This window comes from Lactuca virosa, chromosome 6, assembly GCF_052849685.1.
Source record: "Lactuca virosa cultivar CGN04683 chromosome 6, Lactuca_virosa_CGN04683_v6, whole genome shotgun sequence".
Lineage (NCBI taxonomy): Eukaryota > Viridiplantae > Streptophyta > Magnoliopsida > Asterales > Asteraceae > Lactuca > Lactuca virosa.
Window position 1 is genome coordinate 16,111,989 of NC_136431.1, and position 26,697 is coordinate 16,138,685.

Below are 26,697 nucleotides of genomic sequence, written 5' to 3' on the forward strand. Positions count from 1 at the left end.
TGCTACGCGTTCATGGAAAGATTCACTAGAGAGAAATGTGAGCAACTCTATTACTGTCTTCCAGATATCGGTTTTCCAAAAGGTTTGAGGTTAATTAGGAATAAACTTTATTATTCCGCTTTTATATCCATTACATATGAATGTGGTGTTGAAATCTCACAGTATATAGACCATTTTGGTACTACTAACATGCATGAGTGATTGGATGAAGAAAGAGAGGAAGTAATTGATAATATCCAGGAAGAAGTTGTTGATCATGTCCAGGATGATGGTGAAACATATGAGACAGGGCATACATATGAGAATGCCAACCCTCATTTTTTTCAAAAAAGATACTTACCCAGATAGTGAAGGTGAACCTGTTGATGCTGAAATGGGGGAGAATGAAGTTGAGGAGGTTGATGTTGCCACTGATTTGCCAAATATTTTCAATGAAGAGCAACCCTATAAGGATCAGCAACCTATGTTCGGTATGAGGTTGAGAATCCTAAACAACTCAAACACATGTTATGTACTTATGAAGTTGCTAATGGTTATCAACTATGTTTTGTGAAAAATAATAGTAGAAGACTGTTAGTTAAATGTTGAGATGGAAACTATTGTTTTAGGCTTTGGGGTTCATGGATGAGTGATGATTAGTCTTTCCAAACCAAGTCTCTGACAAGTGACCACAATTGTGCTAGGTATTTCAAATGTGGATTAATTGTCACTTATAGATGGATATGAAGCCATTTCACTCAAGACTTTTTAAGCAAGCAGAAGATGAGTGTTAGGCTGCTTAGAGAGATGGTGAAAACACATTTCGCATTGAAGTGAGTATGAGTCGGTGTAGGAGAGCCAAGGAATATGATTTAACTCTAGTCGAAGATGCAATTGCAGACAACTATGCCAAGTTATGGTCATATGGCGAGGAGATAAAAAGATGAATCCAGGTTCAATTGTAAAATTTTCTGTTGATTTAATGCATGATGGTAAAACTTACTACAATAGGATTTATCTATGTTTTCGAGGTGTGAAATAGGGTTGGAGATCAGGGTGTAGAAGGATAATTAACCTTGGTGGTTGTTTTTTGAAAAGTTATTGTCGGGGTAAGCTACTTTATGCGGTGGGTAGGGATGCTAACAATGACATATTTCTAATTCCTTGGGTTGTTGTATGTGTCGAGAACAAAAACAATTGGAAGTGGTTTATTGAGAATCTTTGATGTGCAAATTTATACCTACTAGTTTTAAATTTATAAACCTAACCTCTTAACTATTTAATCGTACTTAGGCAGTGTACCTAGTCCAATTATAGTATAGTAAAGTAATTCGGGCGTCGAACACAAGGAACAATATTTTATTAATAAAATAACTACTAAAAGCTAAACTAAGAAAAACAACTAAAGTGAGGGTTTTATCTGATTTTTCCAAGGTTCTAAATACCGTAAGACGTGACTTGGCAGCAATGTCAAGCCTCAAGTTTTTTTGAGTTGTGGCTTGTATGTAATATGTGACTTAAGGCGACAATTTTGTATATAATTAATAATTATATATATATATTTTCTACTAATATTCATTTTTATATACATATGTGATTTAAGGCGGCATTTTGTCAAAGCTTGGTGGCAAGTAAAAGTCTTGGAGCCATGGCGAGGTTTTTAGAACATTGTATTTTTCAAGTTCAGATTAACTTAATTACTCAAGCAACTACAAAAACTCAAGTAAGCAAATAACCAAGACGGTTGTAAACCAAGAGAGTAAAGACACTTTTATTTAGCTTTAAATCACCATTTTTCCTATGGTTAGTTTCAAGTCATGGACTAATTTCAGTTGGTTACCAATATATAAGTTATTAGAAGTCTTGGTTCAATCTCCTAACATTTTCACCAATTTATGAACTATTATGCAATGGTCTTACATAATTGGGATACTAAATTGATTATTATGATTATTGGGATATGAATGATAAATTCAAGATTAATTATCTATGATCTAGACAAATAACCAAAACATAATTTACGATCTAATTATGTTCTCTAGCACAATTAAAGCAACTATCTTTATTACATATTCTAGGATTTGGTCCATCATTAGCTCTAACAATTTAAGATTTATAAACAACTAGGTAACAAGTTCATGTAATTAAAGTGATCATTCAACTACACAAAACTTAGAATCTAAGCAACAAAGACTGAAACTTTTAACATACTATGCTTTGATATATCAAACACAAGCTACACCAACTTCGTAAAATCCATGAAAAGAGAAACTATCACGTAGTATTAGGGTTCATCATTACCAAACGAAAGTCTATTGATTTAGCTCATAATTGTAGAAAAGAAACGCATAAACACATAGAAAACCAAGCTAGACATGATAAATATAGGCATACCGAAACAATGATGTGAATTCCTTGCCCCAATCTTCCTATGCCTTCCAAGGGGTCTTAGAAGGTTATTTTTCGCTCTTTAATCACAACGTTTTGCCCCAGAACTCTTACTTTCGACCTAATGATTAAGATATATATACTTTCCAAAATCTGGTCACCACAACGTGGGTAATAGGCGCCACGTCATGGTGGTGGGTTTCCTTGTCGCACACGAACTCGTAGACCGACAAGGGGAGTTTTCGGCGATTTTTTATTTGTCACGTCGTGACAATACCTTTTTTCACGACGTGATACATGGAAATTTGATTTTGGCACAAAAACGAAAGGCGTCTGAAATTTTATCTAGTTTCCAGAACATTTTTATTCTTGTCAATCGGAGTTACGAGTCATGAGATATGACCAAAATACCGATGAGGGGTGAAGCTGTCCAACAACATCCTTTTTGTATCTTTTTCAGCTTCGTTCTCCTCTTTTTGCAGGTTTTCTTCATCCTTCTTCTCCTAGTTTCAGCTCCAGTCCCATAAGTATCCAACTCTTGTCAATTTCAGCTCCTTTTTCCTTGAGAATGTTATTTTTGGCTGCAAAATAGAATTTAACATTATAAGTGCCAAATATCTTTGTATTTTACCAAAATATAACTTAGATGTATTAAAATAATGCCTAAATAGGTGTATAAATATGACAATATCAAAATACCCCCACTTTCCTTTTTCTTTCCCTCAAGCAAAACTTGTTTTAATATATCACATAGAACCTTGCTCACAAATATTACACAAAACAATCTGAATTGAACACACTAATTACGCATCACCTCAATGCCTATATTTGTGTCTAAAATATCCTATGTACTTCTCAATCCTAAATACTTACAATTCTCATAAACGTTTGCCACTTATTTTGAACAACATTCATTTTATGCATCCCCCCCCCCCCCAAATCAATCCTCAGAAAACTGTAACATCCATAAAAATCATGCCAATTTAAAACTTTTTAAAACATTCAAAAACCAATAGTTATTACAAACTGTTTTCAAAATAGTTCCATATGGTTTGACTTGATAACTCCACCATCGCAAACAAAATCTCTACAAATTCTTTTGTGGTTTTATCAACAAGACTTATGAGGAGTATCTCTATCCAAAGTAGCTTGAAAACTATATCTATAATATTCATACAAAGATTTTGGTGTTTCAGTAACCGTGTTAACTTTAATTAAAGAGGAACATAATATTGATTAATATAAATTAACTCATAATTGATATAATGTAACATCCTTTGTTCTTGATTATTAAGATCATATCTTAGTCTAAATTTATTATTCTTGAAATCAACCAAATTCTAATCTTTCATGTGGTCCTAAATAAGTTGATAGAAAGTTGAAATTAATAATAACAAGAATATGACAATCTTCTATCAATATGTCATCATATATATGATGTTGTTACCAATTTTTCCACCTCTACTAATAGGTACTAAGTTAGGTTACATAGATGATTAATCGAGATCGTCAAAAAAATTTCTAATGCATTGTATATCACTTATAAGTAATTATTTATTGAAACATCCCAAAAATACAGTCCAAAAATTTCGTTTAAAAACTTATAACAAAACCATAAATCATTAATCATCATAAAGAAAATCAAGAATCATGTATCTCAAAACATCATATCAAATATTGTATCAAAATCATGTGAGAAAAATATCAGAGTCTAAACATCATAGGCTAAAATTGTGGTGTGTGCCATACGATCATCTCGAACCCTTCCCCTTGCTAGTGGAAGTACCTGAAACCAAAACTGAAAAACTGTAAGCACGAAGCTTAGTGAGTCTCCCCAACTACCACATACCATACATATAACACATAAACATATCTTGGGCCCCGCCCCTGCTACATCGAGTCAAGCTCGGCATCGGCTTTCCCGGCATCGGGCCCCGCCCGGCATCGAACCCTATTCGGCATCGGGCCCCGCCCGACATCGAGCAAATCTTGGAATACATAAGAGCATAACAACAATACACATAAATCTAAGCACATAGCATTAACACTTAAACGTCCTCGGGCCCCGCCCGACATCGGACCTTAATCTGGTGACATACTAACATTCCTCAGGACCGCCCCGACATCAGACCATAGTTCGGAACTAAAACTAACTAAACGGGACAACCTTGGTGCCTTAGACCCGTTCCTACTAGAGGAAATTTACCTCAAATGCTAGCTGTGAAATCTCGTGTGAGGAATCCTTGACGGCTGCTCCAACGACTCCCCGACTATCAATTTAACAATAACACTTAATCAGAATCTGATAATCCTTATTAGGGTAAAATGACCATTTTACCCCTAGTCAAAGTCAACATCCTGGTCAAAGTCAAAGTCAAGGTCAACTCCCAGTCAACCCCAACTCGTCGAGTTATCTCCCAACTCGGCGAGTTCTTGTACAACTCAGACTCGTGATTCCAACCTTTCTCCACATGCATGGCCTTTTGGGGCTAAAAAGGCCAATATAACACTCTATGTCTTGCATGGGGGCTCCAATGGCATAAAGTTTGCACCTTTATGTCATAACAGCCCCTCTAAGTCCTAGATCTGGAAGATTATCCACTTTGGTCGTCCATTCTCCAAAAGTTATCATTCTTGGGCCAAAATCTTCATAAAAAGGAAAAAGAAGAGATCGAATGAACTAGAGGTCAAGATAGAAACTTGATTACCAGAAAATGTAGCCAAAGAAGTGTAGTTTCTGGATCTACCCTCTTCCTCTTGATCCTTCTAACTCCTTCTTCTCCAAGCTTCAAGAACACAAAAGATTGCTTACAAATGGCTCACACACTCACACGATGCTCTAGGGTTTCGTGGATTAGGGTTTGGGACAAGGAGGCTGTAAATGAGGCCAAGGGTGGGGATTAAGATGCTTAAATAGGGTGCAAAACCCCGAAATTAGGGTTTCATTCTGGTCGATCTACTCGCCGATTCGAGGGATCTCGACTCGTCGAGTAGACAGCTTAAACCCCGCGCATAATCTGATTTCTACTCAACGAGTTAGGGCCACCAACTCGTTGAATCCTTCTCTTAAAATGAATAAATAAATATTTAATGCATACTAGGGATCTGGGCGTTATATTTCTCCCCCACTTGTCTTAGACTTCGTCCTTGAAGTCTGCTGCATCTGAAAACAACTCTGGATAGTGCTCCCTCATCTCCTCCTCGGGCTCCCAAGTCCACTATGAACCCTTGCGGTGCTGCCATTGCACCTTCACTAGCTGAACAACCTTGTTCCTCAAGGTTTTCGTCTTACGATCCAGGATCGCCACCAATCTCTCAATGTAGTTCAGGCTGTCGTCAACCTGAATGTCCTTCAAGGGCACATTCGCTGAATCATCCACTAAGCACTTCCGTAACTGGGAAACATGAAAAGTGTTGTGTATCCGACTGAGCTCTGCCGGTAGATCCAACCGATAAGCCACCCTGCCCACCCGGGATATAACCCTGAAAGGAACAATGTACCTGGGGCCCAGCTTGCCCCGTTTCTGGAACCAGATGACACCTTTCCAAGGTGACACCTTCAGGAGGACCATATCGCCCACCTGAAACTCTAAATCTAAACGTCGCTTGTCGGCGTAGCTCTTCTGCCGACTCTGAGCAGTCTGGAGCCTGCTCCAGACCTGTTGGATCCGCTCTGTAGTCTTGAGTACTACCTCAGTACTCCCCATGACTCTCTGACCGACCTCACCCCAACAGATTAAGGTCCTACACTTCCTCCCGTATAGAATCTCGAAGGGAGGTCGGTCTATGTTGGCGTGGTAACTGTTGTTATACGAAAATTCCGCTAACGGAAGATACGTAACCCAACTGCCACCGAAATCCAAAACACATGTGCGTAGCATGTCCTCGAGAGTCTGTATCGTTCTCTCACTCTGTCCGTCTGTCTGAGGGTGGAAAGCGGTGCTGAAGTGGAGACGAGTACCCATCTCCTCGTGAAACTGCTTCCAAAATCTGGAAGTAAAATGGACATCTCGGTCTGACACCACCGAGACAGGCACTCCATGACATGCCACTATCTCACGCACGTATATCTCGTCCAACTTCTCGGCCGATATGCTCTCCTGTATCGGAATAAAATGCGCGCTCTTGGTCAACCGATCCACGATGACCCATATCGAATCTACTCCACGTGCGGTCCTGGGAAGCTTGGTAATGAAATCCATGGTGATATCCTCCCATTTCCGCACGGGAATGTCTAGCAGTTGCATCTTGTCATGTGGTCTCTGGAGCTCAGCCTTGACCTTCCTGCAGGTCAAGCACCTCTCCATATACCACGCTACATCCCGCTTCACGCAGGGCCACCAGTAATCAGGGAGAAGATCCCAATACATCTTCGTCGCCCCAGGATGGATGGAGAACCTCGACTTATGGGCCTCATCCATCAGAACCTGCCGTACTCTGCCCCAGTACGGAACCCAGACCCTCCCATGCAGGGTCAACAACCCTCGGCTATCATAATCAAACGAGGCCACCCGGCCTACAATCCTCTCGCACTTCTGGCGCTCTTCCTTCATGCCCTCTACCTGCGCCTCACTAATTTGCTCCAACAGTGGAGTGATCACTGTCATCCTCAAACATATATCTCTAATCGGAGTCGCCACCGTCTTGCGGCTCAGGGCGTCGGCCACCACATTGGCCTTGCCCGGGTGGTAAAGGATCTCACAGTTATAATCCTTCACCAAATCTAACCACCGACGCTACCTCGTGTTCAGATTCAGCTGATCCATGAGGTACCTCAAACTCTTGTGGTCCGTGTAAATGGTACAACGGACCCCATAGAGGTAATGCCACCAAATCTTGAGGGCGAACACTACAACCCCCAGCTCTAAATCATGCGTCAGATAGTTAGCCTCGTGAGGCTTCAGCTGCCTCGACGCGTAGGCTATCACATGACCTCGCTGCATCAAAACTGCACACATGCCCCTAAACGACGCGTCACAATAAACCACAAAGTCATCAATTCCCTCGGTCAGAGTCAAAATTGGTGCCTCGCATAACCGCTGTTTAAGAGTCTCGAAGGCTGATATACCGTTCACTAAGAACGATCCTATAACGAACACATAAACATAAGTAATAATCATAACAAATAGAAAGATAAGGAGAGAATGCATACCCGTCACAACATCGGGAGCCACACGTGCCTCCTCAACAGTAAGCTGAAAAGCCCTGCTCCTCGCCGTCGGTGCCTCTGCTCGGCCCTGACGACCATCTGTAATCCTCAACGTGGCAAGAGCGGGTGCCGCCACTTGTCCTGCTGCTGCCAGACTCGGGCACTGGGCCTTCTTGTGGCTCCTCTAATTGCACTGGAAGCAAGTCAGATCTGAAACTGTTGTGGTGGTGGTGGTAGCTATACAATCCCTACTCATATGTCCCGTTCGGCCGCACTTGAAGTAGCCCGAACTCCCCGCCCTACACGCCCCCTAGTGCATATTTCCGCACTTGCCACACCGGCTGCGGCCCTGCTGGCTCCTCGATCTGTAATATGATACCTTGGGCTTCTTTCCTGAACTGCATGTCTGAACCCCATCTGGTTTCCTCTTCCTCTCCATCTCCAAATCCAACTCCCTCTCTCGAGCCCTAGCAATCATGTCCTCTAGCGTCTTGTAGCTGGAGCGACTCACGAATTGGTGGATATCACTCCGCAACATCTCATGATATCGGGCCTTCTTCATCTCCTTGTCCGCCATGTACTGCAGAACAAGAAGGGACCTCTCCCTAAACTTGGCGATGATCTCCGCCACAGTCTCTGTCGTCTGCTCAAGATCCTGGAACTCCCTCGCTAGCTGTTTCACCTCAATTACAGGTGCAAACTCGGCCCTGAACCTGGCCGAGAAATCATTCTAGGTCATAGTATCTAGAACTGTATCATCCCCAATGGTTCGTCCGACCTCCTCCCACCAATCACGTGCCCTGTCCTTCAGAAGACAGGATGCAAGTCGGACCTTGTCCCCCTCAGGACATCTGCTCGTACGGAATGCGTTGGCGACATCAGCCAACCATCTGCTGCTAGAAATAGGGTACCGCGCCCCATGATAGTCGGGAGCTCGACAAGCCCTGAACTCTCGGAATGTCAGTGTGCGCGACCCCATCATGGCCGCCACCTCAGTGCGGAAAGCGTTCAACTTCTCATCTAGAAGCTCCAAAATACCCTCCTTGACCGTACAAATGATCACAGGAGTCTGCTCTAAAATGTTGCGTGTGATCTCAGACGAAATAAACTACCTCGTCTGCTCATCCATCTGTTCGGTTCCAGAGCCTGAGCATGATCCCTCACCAGTGCCTGAGGTGCCAATCAGCCTAGTGCGTAGCGTCACCATACTGAAAACACACCATAACAAACATAAGTATACTCATCATATCTCGAGGGACCTAACACACTACAAGTTCCCTGGATTCATCTCAACCTTCCTTGATTTAAGTACGGATCCTATGCTTTCAGTAGTACGGGCCCATACTACATTCCACATCTATCCGTACTTTCCTCAAGAACTGCCTCGACTCCACTAAGTACCTTCTACTACTACCGCTGATCTCATGCTAAACTCATCCTAGGCTTGCCCTAGGGTAATCACCAACCCACTCTTCGCTATCAGCTGGATAAGAAATTCCTGTTATCTTCCCCTAACTAGCTCGTGAATACTATTACATATCACTAAACTAGATAATTCTTCGAATGAGAGATCCTACCCTACAACGGTTGGACTCAAACAAGAGTTGCGCAATAGAGCTAGACCTAACCTTCTGAAATTATTCAATCCCCACAATATGTAACATAACATATTCATTTACTAGTTAGTAAAAGATAACTAGAACTCCTAAAAGCACAAAGCAAACATCATTCTAGCATCGAGTAAACATAATCAATCATATCTCTCTCAGGCTATCCCTGACTAATCTGTACTAGAATGCAGTTCATAAAGCTAAGATACATATAACAGGCACATAAGGCATCCTTCCTAGATCCTTATTCCTCATCTAGCATGTAATTCTCATAAACATATCATAACATAACTTGTATGGGTAATTTTGGAGCACTTACTTGAGCTCGGCTGATTGCATGCACCACACCCTTTTTCTCTTTTCAAAGTTTTTTTCTCTTTTAAAATTCTTTTTTTAAAAATGATTTTCTTTTGAAAATTTTTATACCATGTCCTTAGTTTGAGTTCAGACACACCCGAGAGTGTGCCCGAATCCCTCAAACCAAGGCTCTGATACAAACTTGAAACATCCCAAAAATACAGTCCAAAAATTTTGTTTTAAAACTTATAACAAGACCATAAATCATCCATCATCATAAAGAAAATCAAGAATCATGTATCTCAAAACATCATATCAAATACTATATCAAAATCTTATGAGACAAATATCAGAGTCTAAACATCCCAGGCTAAAACTGTGGTGTGTGCCAGGCTATCATCCCGAGCCCTTCCCCTTGCTAGTGGAAGTACCTGAAACCAAAACTGAAAACTGTAAGCACGAAGCTTAGTGAGTCTCCCCAACTACCACATACCATACACATAACACATAAACATATCTTGGGCCCCGCCCCTGCTACATCGAGTCAAGCTCGGCATCAGCTTTCCCGGCATCGGGTCCCGCCCGGAATCGAACCCTATTCGGCATCGGGCCCCGCCCGACATCGAGCAAATCTCAGAATACATAAGAGAATAACAACAATACACATAAACCTAAGCACATAACATTAACACTTAAACGTTCCTCGGGCCCCGCCCGACATCGAACCGTAATCCGGTAACATACTAACATTCCTAGGGACCGACCCGACATCGAACCGAAGTCCGGAAACATTCGATACAAACACATGCAAGAATCATAAAGACATCAAGCATACAAGCATTCCTCGGGACCGCCCCGGCATCGGATCGAAATCCGGAAAAGCATATAAACCTACATCGGGCCCCGCCCGACATCAGACCATAGTCCGAAACTACTACTAACTAAACGGGCCGGCCTTGGTGCCTTAGACCCGTTCCTACTGGAGGAAACTCACCTCGAATGCTAGCTGTGAAATCTCGTGTGAGGAATCCCTGACGGCTGCTCCAACGACTCCCCGGCTATCAATTTCACAATAACACTTAATCAGAATCTGATAATCCTTCTTAAGGTAAAATGACCATTTTACCCCTGGTCAAAGTCAACATCCTGGTCAAAGTCAAGTCAAGGTCAACTCCCAGTCAACCCCAACTCGTCGAGTTATCTCCCAACTCGGCGAGTTGCTGTAAAACTCAGACTCACGGTCAACCGAGTCAACTCGCCGAGTCCCTTCCCAGACTCGTCGAGTTCTACCTGTCATAAAATCGGGACAACCCGACTTCAACTCGTCGAGTCCCTTATTGGACTCACCGAGTTCCCTGTCTGTTTGGGCTATCTTAAAGCATTAAGCCCTTACACTTCAGATCCAAGCATGATACTTTACAATAGCCTTGAAAATGTCCTTTTAAGGGTAAAGTTTCTGACTTTACCCCTTAATACCCATTCTTAAAGGGTTTAGCTCAAAACCTAATTCCTTGGGACCTAGAACTTGGTCCTTAGGCCATCCATTCACCAAACTAAGGCTTACAACTTCAGATCTGCTCTCCTAACACTACTTGGACACGTAAAGTTCCAACCTTTCTCCACATGCATGGCCTTTTAGGGCTAAAAAGGCCAATATAACACTCTATGTCTTGCATGGGGGCTCCAATGGCATAAAGTTTGCACCTTTATATCATAACAACCCCTCTAAGTCCTAGATCTGGAAGATTATCCACTTTGGTCGTCCATTCTCCAAAAGTTATCATTCTTGGGCCAAAATCTTCATAAAAAGGAAAAAGGAAGAGATCGAATGAACTAGAGGTCAAGATAGAAACTTGATTACCAGAATATGTAGCCAAATAAGTGTAGTTTCTGGATCTACCCTCTTCCTCTTGAGCCTTCTAACTCCTTCTTCTTCTCCAAGCTTCAAGAACACAAAAGATTGCTTACAAATGGCTCACACACTCACAAGATGCTCTAGGGTTTGGGACAAGGAGGCTGTAAATGAGGCCAAGGGGTGGGGATTAAGATGCTTAAATAGGGTGAAAAAACCCGAAATTAGGGTTTCATTCTGGCCGATCTACTCGCCGAGTCGAGGGCTCTTGACTCGTCAAGTAGACAGCTTAAACCCTGCGCATAATCTGACTTCTACTCGACGAGTTAGGGCCAACAACTCGTCGAGTCCTTCTCTTAAAATGAATAAATAAATATTTAATGCATACCAGAGATCTGGGCGTTACATTTATGTTTTTGTAAAATTTTGAAAGTCTTGTCGTTAAATTTAAAAAAATAAAAAAGATAAATGCACATTATATATGTGCCTCATAAGCTTTTGAAAGATAGATATCTTAATGCGTATTCAACAAATGTATTTAATTACATAATTACGTTATCTAAATATGTATTTATGCAAACAAATTTAATTTCATATTTAAAAAGGTATTTAGAAAACGTACGTAATTACGTAATTACATTATTTTAATATACAATTAAACAAACGTTGAGGAATCCCTAAGCAGTATTATCTTCCCGGTGATGATCCTTATGATATGTCCCTTAATTTAGATGCTTTAGGGTCAGAAAGTGAGGATAACGAGAACGGGTAATCGGGTTGATTGATTTGAGGAAATTAATAAACTTAATTATTGTGGGTTGAAAATCATATGTGCTCACCAAGCTCCCAAACCTGACCCACTCAGTTTCTTGTATTAAAGGTAGTGGCACAAAAGCATATATGCGATGATCTGATGAGAGATTATGGATTATAGGCCAGTAGAAATAAATAGAATGTTGTAAGGCCTATGTTGTTTTTGTTTGTGCTTTTGATATGTATTGAGTATTGACAATGACATCCCGGTGTTTTTAATATAATGAAAATACATTTCTTCGGAAATGCTTTGATAAATTCTTTATCATTTTTTGGGAACAAATTCCGCAAATATTTCTTACAAAGTACATGTCACACCCCGAAACCGATGGCGGAAACGTTCCGGGGGGGAGGACGTCATGTGTAGCATCACACCCAATGAATAATAGCAATCATAGCAACACAACCAGTACAATGCATACTAAAATAAAAATGTTTACATCAGTTTGAAACGTTGTTTGAATTACATTCAATAGCTTTGTATAGTATAAACTTAAAACTCTTATTGCTCCCGTTCCTCGAAAATCCAGCAAGTACCTGTCTACTGATTTCCTGAGAATACAAGCAGTTTAAAAGAGTATCAGCATAAAGCTGGTGAGTTTATAAGCGGTGGTTTGTAGTGAAAATCGTTGATGAGTTCGGAAAATATTTGTATAGGTTCAAGAAAATCCGATATTTTCCTTAGTGAAAATGTAGTGTTATCAATTCTGTAATAAACCATGAATATCTGTATGTTTCCAAGAAAATCCGATATTTTCTTTAGTGAAAAGGTAGCGTTATCGATTTCGTATAAAACCATGAATGTTCGTTACTGAAAACTGTAGTGATATGCGAAAATACTACCTCATGTGACTAGCTAAAACTAATCATGAAGTGTAAGTATCTTCTATGTGAAACCATTGCCTAATCGGCTCTGTTTGAAAACCCTGGCTTTAGCCAGTATACGTAGTGTGTATCAGTCCTATTTAGTAAAAATAAAATTGTTGAAGAGTGCCAAGTTGTAAACTAAAGGTGAATTATACATAATGTGAGTCGTATAACCATGCTTGATATGACTAGAGACCTTTCCAACGTTCTTCAGGCGTCGAGTTAAATGACATTTGTACATCTCAGGCATGCCTGCCTAACTGTAGCTAGCAGTCCAGATGTGGGATTGTCAGTCCCGAATAGATCTATTCACAAATCTCACGCTCTCCCTCCATGAGACTCTGGTTATACTATGGTAGGATTTATCCCTGTACACCTAAGGGTACAGTAGTGAAGTAGCGCCTCACAGTATCGTACAATGTAGTTTACATGTAGTGTAGTAGTGTTCTATCGTAGTGAAAATCCGTATGTATACCGTATATAATGATAATTACAGTTATGAAAAACCATGATGAAGTGGTGATGTAACTGTAAACTATTTATGTCTTAGTGCATATGTTTAATAGTGAAAGTTTCTGTACTCGTGATGTTTCGAAAATCCCAAACTATACCGATTATAGTTTGCATGTATAGTGAATAGCGTGTCCGGAAAACTATGCAAATTTTTGTGAAAACGTCCCTTATGCTCAACACAGTACAAAAGGGTTAAAGTATGAGATTTGCATAAGTTTTGAAAACATTTATGTTTAGCTTGTATTCCCCCCCTGAAAACATTAAAAACACGGAAAAATGTAGGGGTATGAACTCACAGTTCTTGTTGTGAAATCGTTGACTGAAATGAAGATCCTCGAGTTGTTGCACGTGACACTTAACGGAATCCTATTATCAAATAAATACATATATGTATCTAAATTAGCGATTTCGTTAGATAACGTGTTAGATGTACACTTGTATTCGGTTGAGGAATGTTATCGGGACTTAATCGAATCGATGAAAGTGGGTTTTCAGTCAAAAGCACTACCAAAAAGGTGTTTACGGTCTTAAGCTGGAGTTTACGGTTTCTGAAGTCTCGGTGAGTTTACGGCTGTAAACTCAAGAACAGAGTTTACGGTCTTTGAAGGCTTGGACCGTAAACTCAAGAACAGAGTTTACGGTTTCTGAAGGCTGACCGTAAACTCAAGAACACTAGTGCTGATTTCGAAGAGATAATCGTTTCCAGGCGTTCCCAAGTGACTCCAAACGTGGTTTCTCGATGATTTCCGAAGTTTGAAGGCGTTTTGAGTGTTTACGGTTAAGGTTCTTAGAGAGAGAAGGAGAGAGTTTTTTGCCAGAAATGTTCTAATGAAGGTGGAGGTATCGTATTTATAGGGGTGTGGTGGGGGTCCACTCGTTATTGACCGTAAACGAGTTTACGGCCGTAAACACGTTTACGGTCGTAACCTCACTTAGACCGGGAATGTTTGATTTTTCGAGATATTCGGGTTTCCGTGCGATTTTGGTTCCGACTCGTAAATAATTTAATTATGTATATAACTAGATTATTTTCTAAACCAAAGATTGTTATTACATGCATATAATTATCCATGGCATCAATTTTCAAAAGAAAATCATTTTTAAATGTTCTATATAAAAAGTTAGTTTTTATATAATTTGAAGCGATTCGATTTTAAATTTAATAACCGGTATTAAGTTTGAGTTTAGGCGCATTTGAAACTTTTATATCAATAATAAAACTTCCTTTTATTACTTATATATTTGGAGTTTTTATAATTTACATTGAGTATTTCAAAATTTGTCGTTATTATCATTTTTATAAAACTAGATTTTATTTTAAAACAATAACTTGTTACATCTTATGTTCACATTATAAATTTTGACAACCAAACTCCATGTGATGTTTATTTTGTTCAAAAATTATTTTAGCATGTAGAAAAAACTAATTTATCAACCACACATAATAATTTAATTAAATAAACAACACGAAGCATTCATAATAGTGTAAACCAAGTCATAGTTCTAGTGACACTTTTTTGAGCCAATACAAAAGTGTCAAGTCATTTCCTAAGGGACATATGAACCCAAAAATCTTCAATTTGTCGCTTGTGCTCCCATTTTCCTTGGCAATCTCCTTCGTACCAACTTTTACAAGATTTTATAAAAGTTACAAAGTTTTTTATAAAGCCTCATAAATTAGTTAAGTTAGTTAGGTTTATAAATTTATAAGTTGATAGGTATAATTTTGCACATCAAGTTTTTGGTGCCATTGCCGGGGAACAACTTATTTGATTTTTAGTTTAATTAATTTTAGTTATTCGATCCTTTTTGTGGGGTAAAAACCACAAAAAGTTATTTTTCTACATTAATTTAATTTTTCTATTTGTTCAGTAGCCACGTCGTGGGCACCTTTGACCTTGTGATGGTCACTAAACAAAAAAAAATTAGTTTATTTATTTTTATTCATTTTACACATTTTTGTTTTTGTTTCAGTGATATATAACCCTAGGATCCAAAACTCCAATAGATTCACCGTTTAAAGATCCTGGATCGGCTTTTCAAAAATAGAAGGATAAGAAGATTGACGAGTCAAGCAACACTTTTCAATCTGGAAATTTCGAGCATTTTGAGAAGACTCCAAGCAAGAAAGAAGTAGGATACGAGGAAGGAACTGAAAGCGATTCAGAGGATGCCATAAAGATTGAAGAAGAAGTGACAAGGTACATAGCAGATATGACGATGGAAGAGTACAAGAAGAGACAAGGTACATAGCAGATATGACGATGAAACGAGAACTTAGCTGCAATAATGGCTAAACTAGAGAACATGGATCGGTGAATGACAGAAATGGATCAGTCCATACATGCCATATGAGTTGGACGTGACAATTGCAATGGACCATATTTGACCAAAGATTGCGATCTATATGAGAATGGGAACCGAATAGCCCAAGTATGTTACCCGAGTGGAGAAAAGTATGAAACCAAAGAAGGAGTGGTTGCCATACAATGAATACAGGAAGCAAAAGGACGAGAAGTATAGGCAAACCGGCCAAGGCTTTTATCAAAAAGAACCACCAGTCAATAACAAGTACGAATTCGAGTTAATGATTGCATGCTTTGCATCCATTTTTGAGAAGAGGCATGACACAAATGATGCTACGATATGAAACTAATAGGCTATTATATAAAATATTGAAACTCAATTGGGTCAATTGACCAAACTCGTGAATGAGCGGTTACCACTCAAGAATCCTGAACCAAAAGCACAATCTCACGTTATGAAAATATACACTAAAAAAGAGGTTCATTATGAGACATTAGTGATCCATGATGCAGCTACCATACAACCCGATCCACAACTAGAACAAGAGAAGATCGAAGCAAAATCATAATCAAGTTCTGCCCAGTGCCCACGACGTGGCGACCTTGCCACGCCGTGGCCACTAAAGAGTGAAAATTCTTCTCCTTCAAAACCATATCAGCCTCCGATGCCTTATCCATCTCGAGCCCTAAAAAATCCTCTGAAGCCAGAACAGAAGAAATTCATGGAACAAGTGTTATCCCTCTCAATCAATGCTCCATTCCTCAAATCAATGACTAAGCTTCCTAAAACTAGATTAGGATGTAATGACAAACCGAAAAGAGTTAGAAAAAGCATCTACCATTGTGCTTAATGAATTGTGTTTTGCTGCAATCATTGATGGGTTGCCTATAAAAATGGGAGATATGGGCCGATTAACTCTACCTTGTGAATTTGTAAATTCTACTTCAATAAATGCTTTAGCCGATTCAGGGGCTAGCATAAATCTCTTGTCATATTCTTTTTACTAGAAGCTCGCTCTACCAATGCTACAAAACACAAGGATGACACTTCGAATGGCGGATCACTCAATAACTAATCCACGCGGGATTATACAAGATTTGTTAGTAAAGGTTGGAAAGATTATTTTTCTTGTTGATTTTGCGGTGTTATACATGAAAGAAGATGAAGACCTTCCCAAAATCTTGGGAAGACCATTCTTGAGTACCGCAAGAGCCCTCGTTGACATCCATGATTCTAAACTCACACCTCGTGTAGAAGATGAAGAAATAACTTTTGAAATGAACCAAAAAGTGAGTTATGACAAGCCAATAGATGAGGTGTTAGGGTGAATGATTTGGATAAAGAAAATCTCAACGAGTTAAATGAGATAGAGAAGTTGATAGAGGAGGAGTTGAAAGCTTGGGAGAAGCCTCAAGTTGAAGAAGTAAAGTGTTCCAATCCAAAAGCTTTAATTCCTATGACCTTTGAAGTATTCGCATTCACTACACCCAAGGCTCAAGTGGAGGAGGAAAGTGAAGAACAAAAGTTTGATTCGGATGATGAAGAGGAGATAAGCCTAAAAAAAGAGTGAAAAAGATGTAAGCAAGCCAATCATTGACAATATGGAAGTGGAAGAAAAAGAAAAAAGAAGGAAGACACAACTTGCTGGAAAAAGTAAACATTTGAAATGCAAGCACGAGGAAAATGTCAACACAAAGAAGAAGGAAAACACGAAGAAGGTGTACATCAGAAGTGCACATGCTTACGAAAGGAAATGGAAAGAACAAAAGGAGAAGAGGGAAACCCTACTCCCACCAACAACAACGTAGAGTGGGAAGGAGTCCAGCTCACGACTCCTAAAAAAGAAGCACTTATCGGGAGGCAACCCGATGTTTTAAGAGTTTGCATTTTCTTTTCATTTTGATTTCTTTTTTAGTTTTTTTCGTTATTAGATTTATCTTTTCTTAACTGAATGATGATGTGTCTCTCTAGTCATTTGATCTTATTTTTGTAGTGTTGAAAGAAAGTAAAGTAGTGAATAAGCTTAATTGGAAAATGTCGTGAGATTTTGGAACTTTACAATCGAAGAACATATTTCTGAATAAGTGTAGGGTGCCTGCCAGATGAAGAGAAGAGTTTGGAAGAATTTTATAGAAAGAAGAGGCCGAGAATGGTCCTAAGCCATTAACAAGTGAGGATGCATTATATTTTGGCTCTAAAAGACATTCGGAGAAGCCCCCATGATGTGGCCATCACTTCCATGTCGTGGCCCTACTCAGCACACTTGCTGAAGATAGGTTTTTGGTTCATTTTAATCCGACACATTTACATTCATGAGAAGAGGGTCTAGAAGTATTGTTTTTCTATCAAATTGTATGAGATGTCAACTACACAAGTTTCAAAATTTGATCTCGCCACTACTATCCCATGAGAGTCTATTCAAATTTCTCCTTTTTACTTTTATGTTCTTTAATTGTTTAAGTATGCAATGGGGACATTGCATCAATTAAGTGTGGGGTAGAGGGTTGAATATAAGAATGCAGGCATACTGATAAAATTTTTAAAGACTGGGATTTTAAAATTTTAGTATATAAAGATTTGAAATAATGGTCTAAATTGAATCTAGTTTAAAAATTATTGTAGTGTTGTGTTGAGACTTAGGTTTCTAGTGTTGTGTGGGATGATCCAATGCGAGTTTCGATGTTTATTTGAGCCAACATATGTTTTAGTGTATTTGTCGCTTCCCTATCTTGGTGAAATCATGGGACAAAAACATAACCTTGTTTAGTTTGAAGGACATAATATGTTTAACATCGTGTACCATAAATGTATCTAGGAGAGCTTATGTAGTCATTACACTTTAGACTAATACCTCTAACCAATAAGGGTTGAAGTTAAGTTCCCTTGCTTAAGCATATGTTTTTATTTTTAAGATTTTTAGTTTTGAGTGAAAAAGTGAGAAAAGAAAAAAAAAGAAAAAAAAAGAAAAAAAAGAAAAAAAAAAGTTGCAAAAGTTTGAGTGAATAAGAGTCTAAAAAGCTATGAAGGTCAAGAAATATTATGAAGAAAAGTTCAAGAAAATCAAAAATCGAAGACTCAAGAATAAGACAATTTGCCAAGTTATTATTTATTGTAATTTTTCTTTCTAGGTTATTTTTCCATATGTATGCTTGGGGGTTAACCAAAAATTATTGTGAGGTTAAGAATGATTTCTAAGGATATATTCGGAATGGTGCATAAAATGAATGTTGTTCAAAATAACTGGGATGTGTTTATGAGGATTGTGAGTATTTAGGATTGGGGAAGTTTCTAAGAATATATATTAGACACAAATACATGCATTGCAGTCTTGATGTAATGGAGAAGCTTAAAAAGGATTGTCTTGTGCGATGTTTGTAGTTAGGGTTTTGATGTGATGGTATGATAATAATAAAATCAGTTTTGCTTGGGGGCAAGCAAAAGCCAAGTGTGGGGTATTTTGATATGGGCATATTTAATCATATCTTTTGTACACCTTAATACTTTTAGCTATAGTTATGCTTATTTTGGGAGATAAAGTACTTATTATGTTTGAAATCTATTTTGTAGTAGCAAAGACATGCTCGGGATGAAAATAAAGCAAATGTGGAGCTGGAAGCAGGAAAGAGTGGGCTATATCAATCGAAGTCAAAAGAAGTCATGTATTTTGAAGCCCACAATGTGGCCATTCTATCCCACACTATGGGGAGGAGAAGATCCGTGATCATCAGATGACTTATCGCATACAGGATTTAAAAGATGCCCACGGCGTGGCACCTATTCCCTACGCCATGGCGACCAGATTTTAGGAAAGTATATAAACCGGACATTAGGTCGAATTCTAGAGGTAGGATTGAGGATTAAGCTAAGTACTACGCTTGAAAAACCTTAAAAACCCCTCAGAAGTGAAGATTTCAAATTGCACTCGAGCTTTAAAGATAACTGAAGTAAGATCATCATTGAATCATTCGGTTTGCTAGATTTTACCATGTCTTCTCTAGTGAACTTTGATTTCATGTTTGTTTCTGTTTTAGTTATGGGCTAATCATCCAATACTTATGTTTGGTGAATATGAACTTGATTCTTATAAGTTGATTTCGAAATTATGGATGTTTTGTGTTGATTTTACTTGTGTTTGATAATCAAAATCCTATCATGTTGAATTTTTAGCTTATATTGCTTATTAATCAAGTTCTGTGTAATAGATGATCACTCTAGTTGCATGAATTTGTTATCTAATTGTTTATGATCATTAAATAATTAGAGCTAGTGATTAATAAAGTCCTAGGGTTAAGTAATTAAAACTTAATAACTTTAACTATGTTAGAGAGCATAATTGATCATTAATTTGTGCTTGAATTGCTTTTCTTGACCTAGGATTGGTAATTTTTTGATTTATCATTCATAGTCCAATTCATGATTATATCAATTTGGTGTTTAACTTGTGCTTGATCATTTCGTGGTAATTCATAAATTGGGACATCTAGGTATTTGATCATAATAACTAGTATTTTAAAGAATTGGTAATCAATATAATCTATCCACTAGAAATCAACCACATGAGAGGGGGAAATCGGAACTAAACGGAAGTACTCTTTAATCTTGAAGTAAAAATCATCTTCTTAGCTTGCTTAGTTTTTAATTTCCTAGTAATTTGATTTAAGTTCTTCTTATCTTGAAAAATCAGTAAAAACCCAAATTAAAGTTTGTTTCTTAGTTTAACTTTTAGTAATTATTTTAATTAGTTAAATTCTGTTCCCTGAGTTCGACACCCAACTTACCTAAGCTATTCTATAATCAGACTAAGTACATTGCCTATAAGTGCATAAATTAGTTAATTTGGTTGGGTTTATAAATTTAAAAGTTGATAGGTATAGTTTTGCACATCATCTCCAATGCCTCATAAGCCATGTTTATTTGCCCTTACTGTTTTTGTAACGCCCCGTTTATTATGTGAATAAATAAGTAAAGACTAATAAATGAATCCTGGTCTTAAAATCCATAGTATTTAGTAGGGCGTTGGTTTTTGGGAGCCAAATGTTATTATTTAGATTATTCGTGTAAATTCGAGACTTATTTTCTAAAGATTTTAGATGACGGGGGGCGGTTTGGTGAAATTAGGACTTAATTTGAAGAGATGTTGGAAGCTAAGGGCTGAATGGTAAGTATTGGACTAAAGTTGAGAAGGTTTCATGGAGGCAGGGGCTAAAAGGTAAGATTTGGATTTAAATTGGAAAATATTTGGTAGGAGGGGCCGATATTGTTAAAATGGATGTAAGTTTGGTGAAACACGGGTTACACCCGTCACCCCCACCCCTCCTCATGCAGCTACATATATATATATATATATATATATATATATATATATATATATATATATATATATATATATAAGTGTATTGGAAAAACCCTAACCCTAGAAGATAACACCTAGCCGCCACCTTATACCTCCAAGCCGCCGGTCGCCGACCCCGTCCCTCTAATTCACTTTCCGACCAGCTAGCGGTCACCGACGTCCACCATTCTTCCTCTTCTTCTCCTTCTTCAGCCGCCATCGAAGGTGGAAGACATCTAGTCACTGTTGCGCTGCCGAGCTCGCTGCAGCCGCTCCTTCGCCGTCCAAACACCACAACAATGCCACCATCGGACGATCGCCATAGCTGCCCGAAACGACGTCAGGGCTATGTTGTTGGCCTTCTTGGACATTCCTCTTTCTCCTTCTTCTTTTGGTTCGCGTTTGGGTGGCTGCCTCAGCCCAAGTCCGCCGCTGTAGCGCTGTGGAACCGTCGCGTTGCCGTTAACGAAGACCGAGCAGGGGCCATCTTGGGTCATTGCTGCTGCTGTCGTTCGCCAGTCGAGATCGCAAACCCTAGCCGACACCCCCGTTGTCGGGGGCTGTTGAAGACAATTAGCCGCTGCCGCCTTCCTGTCGCCACCAGCCACCGTGGAAGGTGGTTGTGTGTGTGTGCTGCTATGTGTTTAGGTGTGTGTTGGCGTGTTGTGTTTTAGCGTGTGTGATGTGTGTAGCTTCGTTTGGCCGGAAAATTATGAAAAGGCCACCACTACCACCGTGAGGTGGTGGCTGCCACCACGTGCCACCGCCGGCCACCACTAGGGTGGTTGTGTGTGTGTTTGTTAGTTAGTGCGTGTGTGTTTAGTTTTGGGTTAAAGCTTTGTAATTGTAATTAGCAAAAGGATAATGAAAAATGAACCAAACCACCACCGTGAGGTGGTGGCCGCCGCCGCGATTCGCCATTGACCACCACTACCCGAGGTGGTAGTGGGTGGTGCCCCACTAGCAAACCCTAATTGACGTAATGAAACCCTAATGGGCTTAAAGATTAGTTTTGGGCCTATTGGGTCATGTTGGGTGGGAAACCCTAATTAGGGTTTAGAAAACCCTAATTAGGGTTTAGAAAAACCCTAATTTTAATTATGTGGGTCTTGGACTTCTTGAGACCCACTTTTGGGCCATTGGGATTGGATTGTATATTAAGCCCAACTACTCCATATCATTTATTTGGAAGAGTGATGGACTTAATGGATTAAGTTCTTAATGGGTTTAGTGATAAACACTTAACGCTAATTGTCATTTTATGTGAAACCCTAATTTCACTTGGGCTTTGTGTTAGGCCTTTCTATTGGGCTCTGATGTTTGGGCCAATAATGGGTCATCCAAGACCAATCAAATGGACTAGAGTAATTTAATGGGCTTTAGGGTAAGGCCCATGTGAGGGTTTGGGCCCAATTTGGAAAATAAGGCCATAGATGGGTCGTAGTTTGGGCCTTTATGATTATGTGATATTGGGCCATTAGAATGTTGAATGTTGGACTGGACTAAATGGTTGGGCCTTATGGTAAGATCTTATAAAGGTTTGGGCCCAATTTGGAAAATTGGGCCATGAGTTGGGCTTTGACCCATAGTTGACTTTTGGGCCTTTGGATTGCGCCTTGGGCTTGAATAAAACTAAGCTTGGGGTAAAACAGTATTTATCCCAAGTATGTACATATGGTTATGTGTTGGAACCCAATTAGTAATTGAGTGTTATTTTGATGTTGACAGATTCGGGAATCTATCATCCAGCAGCTAGGGTTTGGTCAACAGGACTTCAGCAGTGTGAGGTGAGTTTTCCTCCAGTAGGAACGGGTCTAAGGCAACAATACCGGCCTGTTATGTAGTTGTAGTATGCTGGGGTAAGCCCGATGTCGGGGTTAGCCCGATGCAGTTTATATGTTCCGGACTTCGGTCCGATGCCGGGTTGGTCCCGAGAAGTAGTTATATATGCTTGATGTCTTTGTGATTCATGCATGTTATGTGTTCCGGGGAAAAACCGATGTATGTTAGTTTATATGCTATGTGTTATGTGTTCTAGGGAAAGCCCGATGTCGGGGTAAGCCCGATGCAGTGTATGTAATTATGCTATATGTTTATGTTTATGTCATGCACTTGGTCATCTGGGAAACAATAATGAATAGGATGAAAACTAAGAGAAACAATCAATATCTATAATTTCTCAAACCACATACAACGGGTTGTTTGATACCTTATAGGACTTTTTGAAACAGAAAAAATTCACACGACTGATGAGCAATACCCATGGGATGAGTCATCTAAACCTCCTCATGAAGACCACAATTTAACAACACATTATTTTCATCTCTTTGGAATATATTCCTTAAAGATTAAAGAAACTACAATTGGAATATGAACAATATTCATTTTAGAAACCAGGAAAAAATTATACTTGTGTATTAAAGAAGTTCAACCTTAGCTAAAAAAAGATATTCTTTTTTTTAGTTACAATTTGAAAATAAATTGTACCTGTGTATTAAAAAAGTTGTACTTTAGATACAACAAATGAATAAAGATACTGGTAAAATAATTTTGGATATTAGAAATTAGTCATTATAAAGATAAGTTATGAGGTATTAAATGGGTATTTGATATATAATTTGACAAATGTAACCAAGTTTATAAAGTTTAAAGCATGTTTATTATCTATCTATCTCTTATAAAGGCGGTCATTGTCACTTATCTTGAACCATATTCATTTGAAACTCTCCAACTTTTCAACTTAAGCTACTTGTATGATAATACAACTCAAGAGTTTTTTAACTTTTGATATTTAATTGGTATTTATGACACATGATTGGTTATTAGATATATATAATTATATAGGTAGATGATCATATTGATAAAGTTTAGAGAATAACATGGGGAGAAATATGATTTGAGAACACACAAAGATCTATTTGTTATGCATGTATTTATATTGAATGAGAAAGAGGTAGCTACGACTTTTGAAGATGTCAATTTGTAGAAGCTAAGTCATTTGTTAATAGTTTTCATTATGTTCATGTCGGTATTCTTAAAAGCTATTGTATGTTGTTTTTGTTATATGAAAATGATATGATGAAGATGTTAAATGTAAGTAAATAGGAGTTTGATCATTTCTTTTATTGTGTATATGTATTTTTTTAGTTCCTATATCTATTGTTTCTTGAGAAAAAATATAGAAGTTGTATTTGTATTTTTTTTGTTTCATAGATAAACCATTTATCTTCAACGACATTAATTTGAGCTTTTAATATGTTAAACTTATTTATTATTCTATTTTTAAAGTTAACTATTTAACTTTTAAGATACCATATTTAATTTATTAGTTTAAGTATGTTATTTTATATAAAATATTATATTTTAACATCACAACTTTAGTTGAACTATTGATGTAATATACTTCATTTTATAATATGTTGCAATTATATTATGTATTTATATGATTGTTACAAACTATAATTTTACGGCCTTAAGTTTATAAGGTAGTTATGCAATTGTTATCTCAAATATATAACTTTGTATTATATATTTGATTGATATGTTCGTTGAGTAAAAATAACATACACTCTTATATAAATAAATACACAAAAAATATGAGTGACACATAATTAAGTTTCTAATAATTAGTTTGAAGGATTTTGATATTATATATGGTCTAGATATTAGATGATTAAATTATTCATTTAATTGAATACAAAATTATAAAAGTAGTATTTTTTTCGTAGATAAAACATATATCTTCAACCATATTAATTTGAGTTTTTAATATATTAAACTACTATATTATTTTATATTTAAAGTTAACTATTTAACTTTTAAGATAACATATATTAATTTGTTAGTTTAAATATGTTGTTTTATGTAAAATATGATCATTTTAATGTCACAGATTTTGACCTATTGATATAATATACTTAATTTTCTAATATGTTGCAATCATATTATGTATTTATGTGATTATTGCAAACTAGACTTTTACATCCTTAAGTTTGTAAGTAGTTATGAAATTGTTGTCTCAAATATATAACTTTGTATTATTTATATATTTGATTCATATGTTCATAGAGAAAAAATAAATATACTCTTATATAAATAAATATACAAAAAACATTAGAGATATAATTAAGTTTTTAATAATTGGTTTGAAAGATTTTGATATATTATTTGGTCTAGATATTAGATGATTACATTATTCATTTAATTGAGCAAAAAATATAGAAGTTGTATTTTTTTTTTTCATAGATAAACCATTTATCTTTAACCATATTAATTTGAGTTTTAATATGTTAAACTTTTATATTATTCTATTTTTAAAAGCTAATTATTTAACTTTTAAGATAACATACTTAGTTTATTAGTTTATATTATATATTTGATTAATATATTCGTTCAGAAAAAAAATACAAACACACTCTATATAATTAAATGCACACAAACTATTAAATATACATAAATAAAATTTTAATAATTAGTTTGAAGGATTTTGGTATAATATTTGGTTTAGACATTAGATGATTATATTATTCATTTAATTGAGTAAACACAATTTAAATATTTTAATCTTATTTATTTAAGTCTTATAAGTATCAATTAAGTACAATAAATAAAAAAAAAACTTTTTGATTTTGTTCCAAGTAACTTTTAATTGGACTTTTTGGAATTTGAAGAACGGTAATATTAAAATAGCGATTCAATGCAATTAACAGTTTTTTGTTATATTAATGTGGCCAAAGATATCTGTTGTAATTACTCTTACAAATAGTAAGTTAAATAATCATAATTTATATAATAACTTATAACCTATAAAAATAATCTTATATGAATAATAAACATAAAATATTGGATGCACATAATTAAATTTTTAATAGTAGATTTTGAAGTTTTGGTATATTATTCGGTCTACATATTATATGATAATATTTTTCTTTTAAATGACTAAACACAATTTAAACATTTCAATCCCGTTTAATTAGTTTTTATAAGTAATTATATAAATAAAAAAACCTATTTAATTGTACTCGTTTAATTTCAAATTACATTTAGTTGAAATTTAACTAAATTTGAAGAGTTGTCATATTAAAAAAGTTCAATGCAAAGTCCTATAATTATACCATAATTTACGAATAAGTCACAAACTAATTATTTTTTACGAAAAGACATGAATTACCAGTAAAAATGACGATTTCATATTTTTCCCGGTTTACAAGTTTTATTGTTGGCTTGGACGCATTAAAGTACCATTATTTTACCTTAATTTACAAATAAGTTCCAAAATAAAATTTGTTTACGAAAAAACGTGAATTATCGGTAAAAATGATGATTTGACTATTTTCTCACTTTAACACACATTTTACGGGTTTCATTACTACATTGAACGCCTAATCATTAAATGAACTAAGGAGATGGATATAATGAGTTATAGAATGCTACGTTTACCGTAAAACTTGATATTCATCTCATTAGTTCATTTTATGATTACGCGTCCAGATCACCAATGGAATCGGTAAAATGTATTTTACCAAGAACAAAAGGCATGAAATGAGTTGATGAAATTGATATGTTAGGTTATATAAGATATAGTTAGACA

The 26,697-nt window shown here is 37.1% G+C and overlaps 1 long non-coding RNA gene across 1 annotated transcript; it reads left to right on the forward strand.

Annotated features, from left to right (window-relative positions):
* The first annotated feature begins 21,181 nt into the window (after positions 1-21,181).
* Positions 21,182-23,226, forward strand: LOC145120753 (uncharacterized). Its single transcript, XR_013714347.1, has 2 exons — positions 21,182-21,755; positions 22,836-23,226. It is a non-coding gene; the product is annotated as an uncharacterized LOC145120753 (long non-coding RNA).
* Positions 23,227-26,697: the final 3,471 nt, after the last annotated feature.